We start from the raw sequence: 9,105 nt of genomic DNA on the forward strand, positions 1-9,105 counted from the left end.
TCCGCTACTGTCAGAACTGGCTGAATACCACCTCTGATTTGTCTATATGTGTGATTATTTAAAAGATTTGGATGTGCACTAATCTTATAACATAACTCTGGGTGATTGAAAATAACAATAAACTACAAAATAAACACAAGTTCTTTATGAACAATTACTTCATAAAATTAGTTATGAAGTCACCTGAAACTACATTTTAAAGTAAAATAAAATAATAATTCCCAGCTTCCATTTTTTCTAAAAAGTAGTAAGAATTTTATTGCAGATACTTTTCTTATTCAAGTAAAGGTAAACTAAGTATCAAGGTCTGAAACTGAAGCTACTTTGTATGGCACCTAAACTTTAATCAAATCCATTCAGACAACCAGATGCCAATTGGCACATAATTTAATGGCATCCGCTTTATTAAAGAAAAAAGCAAGATACTTAAACTACTGTACAGCATTCTCTTATCCTTAATGGTAACATACAAACAGTTTAAGATGCCATGCTAGGCATATTAATTCTAATGTTTGGGTCTGATTTATTATTTTAACATAAAAGTTTTCTTCTGGGTTTTTCTGAAAATAAATAGGCAGGAACATACAGTACTGGTTTGAGAAGTGTGGCCCTAGCTTGATTTATGGTTTTCAGATCTGTGAGTGACGCAGGAGCGATGTTACCTTCTATGGTCCCATCCATCATTTCACAGAAAAAAAAAATTCTGCTGCTTAACTAGGTAGAAGAGCAATTCTTTATTATATGCAAGGCATTAAGCATATGCTCCATATTATAGTAACAGTAGTCCTTGTCTAGCTAGGCTAGACCCAGATGTTAATCGGGAGATGACCCTAAGTTGACATGCTAACATTACAGTAATAGATGTGATCCAGCTGCTAGGTTTACTTGTTTATATTTTGCTCTGCACTGTATATAACACCATGGCACCCACTAACCAATTTATTGCATATCCAACTGAGTCAGATTACAGTTATTAGTCACAGCTGGATAAATACCATTTCAAAGGGGTAACAAACAAAACAAAAACAGTAACAGAAATAGGTAAAAACATTGATGTCAGGAAGATGAATATCCTATAGTCGCCAAACCTAAGTTTTGGTAACGAAGAAAGAACATATATAATACTCTTTGCTGCAAAAGAAAAATGATGTATTTTTGCAAAGGCTAAGAAATTCAATCTTAGGAAACGCCTCTTTTCACAGGATTCAGCTTGGCTCTATGTTTATTAAACTGCCAAATAAATAAATAAATCCAAAGTAATAATGGAAGTTTGGAGCTTTTTTTCTTAACATCTATGATTGTGTTTACATAAAATAAAATATTAAAGTGCTGATAATGTAATATGTTCTGTAGTTGCATGTTAACTATAAAGTGAAATTTCTCTTAGACTTCCATTTTCTCAAAGCCCTGCCGCATTGGGGTAATGATCAACTCATTGTAAAGCAAAATTTAGTAGATGCCAATTTCCCACCCAAGATAAAAAAGTAATTTATTTTATTTCTTATATAAACTTTCTGCCAACACTCTCTGCATGTTCACAGGAAGCAAAATGTGCTTGCCTATAATCTTCAAAATTACTAGATTGATTAAGTTTCAGAGGTGTGGTGTGGGAAAGGTTGGAGGGGCAAATGACAAAATGACAAGCCCCGCTTGTATGCGTGTCATGCAACATTGCTAAGAGCACAATACTTGATTTATGGAAGTATTGGATCCTGAGAATGGCTCTGTTGGATGTATGAGGGTTGCGATATGACATATTGGAAGAGTAACAGGTTAGGAAATGCTGATCTATATTTGAGGGCAGGACCACCTATCCACTAGAGAGTTGTCTTGAGAAACCAGCTTGCCATTAAAAGCATCAAACAAGGTTGTAATAGTGAAAAGTCCCCATGTGGGACTTGGATATTTATTTATCCTCTTACCTCTCTACTTTTTTTTACCTGAGCAATAAAAAAAAACTGCATCCGGGTTGCCGGTTGGAAACAGAGTGAGGAAACTACTAAATAAAAGTAAAAATGGGGAAGAATTAATTGTTGTGCTTTTCTTCTACTCCGTATTCTGGAAACAAGAAATTCTTCAAATGATGCACAGCAACGTAGCATTTAGTCATGGACTGCCCCATCAGTCAACAAACTCAGAACAGAAAGAGATGGAAAGCGACAGAAAGAATTTTATCACAATTTTAAATTAGCCTTCCATAATCTGGTAGTATTAAGCGTCCTGGGATTGGAGGTTTGCTGTGTGGAATGTTGGGAATTGTAATCTTAACCCATCTGAAGGACACCAGGCTGAAGGAGAATGCTTTAAAATGAATGATTGAAAAGACCCCAATAGATTTAACATCTAGCTCTGCATGTGAATTTTAGAAAAATAACATTGAACAGAATCTCTACATTCATAGGCTAAACTATTGTCTGGAAAAATATCAACTGGCATCATCTTCAAAATAAATTATGAACTCAGACATCCATATGTCTGTAACTTTAATGATAAAATAATAATTACTTATGAAACATACGAGCATTTTTCTTATTTTAGCCCTAATCACAAGGTAAGCACTTTTGAAATGTTCCTCATAAATTTAACACTGGCTTTGGGACAAAACTATTATAATCCATTCATTTTTGTTAAGGGATATAGTGGAAACTGTGTCTATTTTCAGTTTTTGGAAAGGAAGGCAAATCCAACTATTTCATTTACTTTTTATAGCTCATCTTAACTATATATGCATGTTTCCAACTAATTGACCATTTCTGCATTTTAAGAAATTCCTGGCCCATTCTGCTTCATCTTCTTTCCAATCAAAATTGAAATCAAATAATTATTTTTCCTTCTATAATTATTTAACAATTGTGCTTCTTATCTAACATAAGTTAACAATTAACTATATAAAAAATTACTATCGCGTAGATTCTATTTTGCTTCTGTTAATGCAATTTCCAATTCCTCAAAAATATTTTGAAATAACTTTTTTCCCTTCCATTCAATCATTTTTGGTTCTCAAAGACTGCCTGAACAAGTTCCTGCAGTTTTCTTGGCAAGGTTCTTTAGTGGTGATTTGACATTGCCTCTTTCCTAGGGCTGAGAGAAAGTGTCTGGCCCAAGATCACTCAGCTGGCTTTGTGCCTAAGATGGGACTAGAACTCCTGACTTCCAATTGATGATAAGGAGATATAAATTGTAATACAAATGTAAGTGTTCTGTTTAAAATAGCTGCTCTCTGGGATATACCTGGATATAAAAATATTGCAAAATTTGGAAAAGAACATTTAAGGCTACAATAAAATCTTCAGTATTTAAATGCTTAATATCCTGCCATTATTAAAAGTTAACAAGATAAAAGGTCAAAATATGATGAAGCCAATTCCTTAAGAAACCAAAAATGTCCATTTTACATGTTAATTAAATTTAGGAAAATACTTAATTTTTTTGAAGTACAATAGCTACCTAATAAAAAACTAATTGTTTTAAATCAGAGAGTAATTATTTAAGGTAATCAAGTAGGAATGATACCCCCCATAAAAAGCTACACCTCTCTTACCTGTACAATATAGGTGCTCTTTAGTATTTTTAAATGTTTTTATTTGGTATTATATCTATGTACAGTAGAAGTCCTATTTCTCCTTTAAAATACGAGTTTTAGCCACACTGTACTATTTAGTGTGCTCTGTGCAGCCATTACTATTCTCTTAAGGAATATTTCTGCTGTTAAAAAGCAGGATTCCAAAGCAAGGAAACAAGCAACATTCAACTGCAATTTTAGATTAATTCTAAAGTTAACTACCATTGTCTTTCACACACAAATCACCTACACTAATTTCATATTCTTACCCTGAATTCCTTGCATGTGGCTGCTATGTTTACCACCCTCAGACTTATAACGATCATTTTTGCATTGCAGTGCAATGCTCATCAACTGTTCTTTTGTTCTCTTCCTTGGGCCACCTACCCACTGCTCCTTCATACCAGCCAGTGAAAGTTAATGGGCAAGAAGAATTAAAAAGTCTGCTGTCATCATCCATCTTTACCTCTCCATAGTGGCGTGGAGTGACAGAAGCGGTTCCTCACGGCAAAAGCCAAGTCCTGTGCCATCTTGGATCCTAAGCAATGGAAATTCCAGGGGGGGAAGAGTGGGAGCAGGTGAAGCTTTTGGGGTGAGGGGGTTGTTTCAAGTCATTGTTGAACTCTAACAACTACCTGGACTAATCCTTACATTTTTCTTGGCAAGATTTTTGGAAGCGATTTGTTATTGCCACTTCCTGGGCTGAGGGACAGTGACAAGTTCAAGATCACGCAATTGACTTTCTGTCTAAGGTGGGATTAGAACTCACAGTTTCTAGCCTGCTCTCTTAACCAAACTGGCTCTCATCAGAAGAAATATTGCAAAACTATATATCAGTATGCCCATTGTGTGTTGAAGGAGCTTATATCTAAGATAACAGTTTGTTTGGTTTGTTTAAAATCTATTCTTTCCTACAACACACACACAAAAGTTACAGTACATCTCCCTTCACTAATGACAAACACAATTTCCCCTAACAAGGATCATGAGCCTTTATCACTTTAACTCTAATCATGAATGAAAAGATTACTTCATTCCTCCAGTTTTCCCATAACAAGCTAAATCTTCCACTTTGAAAAACTCAGCACTTTAAAATGCCACTCAGCAAACTTTTCATCATCTGTTACTCATACCTCAAACATAGATTTTTAAAGCCAAAAAAAATCCACTCTACACAGACACATTAAAGATTTTGAACGTGTTAGGAATGTGTGTGTTTGTTTTTAAGAAATCTTTAAAAATAAAAGTTTTCTAAATATATTACTGTGATTCTAGGATTCAGGCAGTTGTATCCATAACTTTAAATCATTACTTAATCACAGTATATTGATTACACCATATTGTCAAAAATCACACATGGCCAGGTTCACACAATAATACTAATGTCTATACTTTATTTTTTATCAGGATGTCCTAAGTTTTTGAGCTCAAAAGCACATTTGGAATTTTAAAATATGCTTAACTATTTGCAAAACAGATGCCATTTGCAACATAAAAAGCACTGATTTATCTGAATGCTATTAGCACATTCTCCCAACCTTACCTACTGCCCCCAAGCAGGACTGTCTTAATAATAATGTCTTCAGGTTTAGTTCAATTCTTGGCATTATTACAGATATATCAATCTTAGTAAAATGCAGATGATACAAAGGTGATCTTCTGCTGTTTTCTAGACTTTGAAGCCTACCTTATGGCCTGTGTTCCATGGAGACTTCCCACCCAAATAGCAAACAGACCCAACCTTGCTTAGCTTTTGAATCCAGATGTCAGACAGATTGTGCCACCTGCTGAGACCCACTTGCCTTTAACATTTTTTTCAGACAGATGGGCTCATTTCCCAAAACCGCATTGGGCTGCAGTTGCTTATCAAATTTTACTTTTTCCAAAATGTATAAGTCCCATTGGAGAAGCTGAAAGAATCTTACAAATAAAGACGATGCTAGAGCTTTGAGCTTTGCTTTGAAGAAAGTCAGTTTCTCATTTTTTAAATAATGATTTTCAAGTACAAAATCAAGGGATTCAGAGGGTTTCTTGGTTTACCAAGGCATTAGGTTGGGCACTCCAAGATGACATTAGTCAAGAAGGAATGTTTCATTTTTACTAACACAAAAAATTGTCATAATTCAGTGGTCTTTATTGTCAGGAAGTAATTTGTAGGAACAAATTATATTCACTCAACATTGCCTCTTACTGGACACAAATCAGTCCTAGGTGAAGAGAAGAAACTGGCTCTGATTCTAGAAAGTAATTTAGTAGGTAATTTGATAAACCCATGGCAGAAAGTTAGCACCCACCTCTTCCTAGAAGAATGAAATATTTTAGGAAATATTAAAGAGGCAGAATATTATATTTCTCTGGATGAGAAATGGAGAAACATGCTCTTGGAAAGCAGCCCCCACCTTTCTTAATAACCTTCAGCAGATGTCAGTACTTAAGAGAATAAGGGGGTCGCTAGCTTTATTCATAAGCAAATACGCACCCAAGATCCAACAAAGGTAGGATTAGCCCTCAGCCATAATAGGAATTCACCAACACTCTTCCAGAACACAAGCCCCTTCATTGCATCATCCCAGTTGCATCACCCCCAACAAACGTCAATCAAACTTAGCTCAGACAAACTCCTAGGATTTCTACATGGGAGTCTGACAACAGCCAATACAATACATGTCCTTGCACAGGAACAGGAAGCTCAAGTGCAAAGCCCAAGAAAAGGTATAAAAAAAACCCCACTCTCAACTCCATATAGTCAACTGCCCAGAGCCACCCATGCGCTTCATCATTAAACTATCTTTCCAATTAGCCTCCATGTTTCCAGTGTCCTTCTCCTTGCTTGGAACTGAACCAGATGAATATTTCTTCCAACACCCTGAAATTAAAACCCAAAATTATATTTATAGACCTGGCTTTAAAAAATAGGTTGTTTAATACTGCCTTTACCAGCTTTAAGAAGACAACTGTCTGCAGGAGTTAATGCAAAGCAAAATAATTGTCAATTTTAAGAAGGTTGTCAGTGAGATGGGGTAAATACCAAAAAAGAATTCAATTTCATTTGAATTCTGAAAGTCTGAAATGCAAACATATTTTAAAGAGCAAGCAAACAGTGAATTGCTCATGGTTGTATCACCTTGTCAATAATTTATGCAATATTATTACAGAATTATTGTGTTTTGCAGCAACCATAGGTACACAGCACATACACTGTGGCCATGTTTTGTAATATTTTCCCTCTAGAGAAAATGAATAATAGTTCATTTATTTATAAAAGCCCAAACATTTTAAAGTGTTGATCAAATAATAAAAATTCCTACATTAGCCAAGAGCAACCTAAGGTAATGTTTTAGGAGTTTATTCAGCAACATATACAAATTTAAATTTCAGTTATTTATCTTACCTATTTGCAATATTTATAGCCAAATGTCTTATACAAAAAAAGTTCAACTACAGTATGTAGTTTTAAAAAGTCAAGATGAAAATAATAACAGCAATATTGACATCCAGTTAAAAAAAAAAGCTTCAGTCTCACTGTTGTAACTACTTTTTGGCTACACCTTACAGAACTCCTGGTATTCAATATAGAGATTTACCCATAACAGTGTAAAGAGTAAGGAAGATGGTTTGGGTAGGAATATATAGGCACTGCAGCTATAGATATAAGTTACTCATGCAAAAGGGACGGGAACTTTTTTTTTAAGTCCAGATCTATGGGATGACTTTCAGAAGTGGATCAGGTAGATAAATCCTAATTTCCTAGAGTACAAGGAAGAAGTACAGTGCAATCAAATTTGCAAAATTTTGTATTATAGCCAATTGCAATAGAAGTAACTTTAGCCTTCCTATGTAGTTAATTTTCTGTTCTGGGTTACGTAGGAAGGCTGACAAAGGTTTACAGCAATAGAAAAAGAAGAAAAGTTTTCCATTTTAGTATTTGTTTTAAATAATCAGAGGACAAAACAACATCCTTCCATTAGTTCCCTATGCTCTTGTTCAGAAAAAGGTGTTCTCAGCAAACCAGCTGTATTTGCCTCAGGTTGGTACCTTGTGCTGCTCAGATATCACAGTTTGTTTCATTACAGGAGAATCATGTCAATCTTATGTGTATAGAAGCCTCTTCCAGAGACTGGAAGTATCTAGGGAGGACAGAGCAGTGAGACAACACTACAGGTACTCCTCGGTTAGCATCAATAATTAGGATGGAATTTTCATTGCTAAGCAATGCTGTCATAATGTGCAATGTCACTTGACCACATTGGCAATCCTGACACTCCACATGATGTTATTAATCAATGTGAGTCATTAAGTGAGATAACAGGTGGCTCACAAGCAAGCTGGCAGGCAAGCAAATAAGTGGCCGCTGCTAGGTGGGGGGAGCAAGGAGTGTGGGTGGCCAGAAGGCGCAGAATGAGTTTAAGTGCTGCTATTTTGGCGGGGGGGAAGGTAAAGAGTGTTACTGGGAGGCAAGAGTGCAAGTGACTTGTGACTTTCCCTGCTGGCTTCCCCATTAACTTTGCTTGTGGGAAGCCGACAGGGAAGGACAAAAATGGCATGACCATGGGACAATTCAACTGTCGTAAGTGCAAGACAGGCTCCAAATGCCAAGATCATGATCACGTGACTGTAGATGTGTTGGAATAGCTGGAACCTCAAGGATCAGTTGTTAAGTACCATTCATTCAGAATAATGGTACCAGAATAAAACAAATAATATAAAATGGAACAAATTAAAGCATAAACTGGTAAAATTCCTTTGGCAAAAGAAAGATGCCACTTGTTATGCTGAAAAGCTTGCAAGGTCCTAGCCAAATGTCTTTTCAGGGAAATGTTCCTTCCAGTGTCTGGGAGCCAGAAAAGAAATGGATGTTTTCAATTGTGTATACATAACATAGGAACTAGAGCCAGTTGGATCTGGTATTTAAAGCATCAGGCTATAAACTGAAAAACTATGACTTATAGTTCCACCTTAGGCACGAAGCCAGTCACTCTCTATTAGCCCTAGGAAAGAAGCAATGGCAAACCAATTCCAAAAGATTAACAAGAACATTTTAGGAACTTTTCCAGGCAGTTACAAGAAATCAAGACTGAAGGCACCCAACAAACAAACAGTACAGCATTTAGGAAATAATTTTGGATTCCAGACATCTTCCCCAAATTTCCTAGAAAAGTTGCTAAAACTAATTTCACATGAAAGATTACAACAGATTTCAACATTCCAGTGGAAAGCAATTTAAAAATCCTGCAAGGCTTATTAGTTTTGAATCAAGTTATTGCTGTTGTTACTGAATTTAGTTTGTGAAATGGGCATCATTAGGAGTGACTATAGCTGGTTGGGCAATTGCGAGTATTTGGTTGTTATCGCTACCAGTCTCCTATGATCTATACTTACAGAAGGACCTCATCTGAAATTCTGAAGGCATGTGCAGATTGGTATGAAAAATGGTACTCCTTATTTGTGTCCTGAATAAAGGACACCTTATAAACTCCAGTTCCTTGAATTGGGATCATCATGTTTTCTTCTGTAGTATCCCAGCTGAAGTAAATCAGAAAATG

This window comes from Notechis scutatus, chromosome Z, assembly GCF_049901735.1.
Source record: "Notechis scutatus isolate UNSWTSFEM ecotype Mainland chromosome Z, rNotScu1.2, whole genome shotgun sequence".
NCBI classification, from domain to species: Eukaryota; Metazoa; Chordata; class Lepidosauria; order Squamata; family Elapidae; genus Notechis; species Notechis scutatus.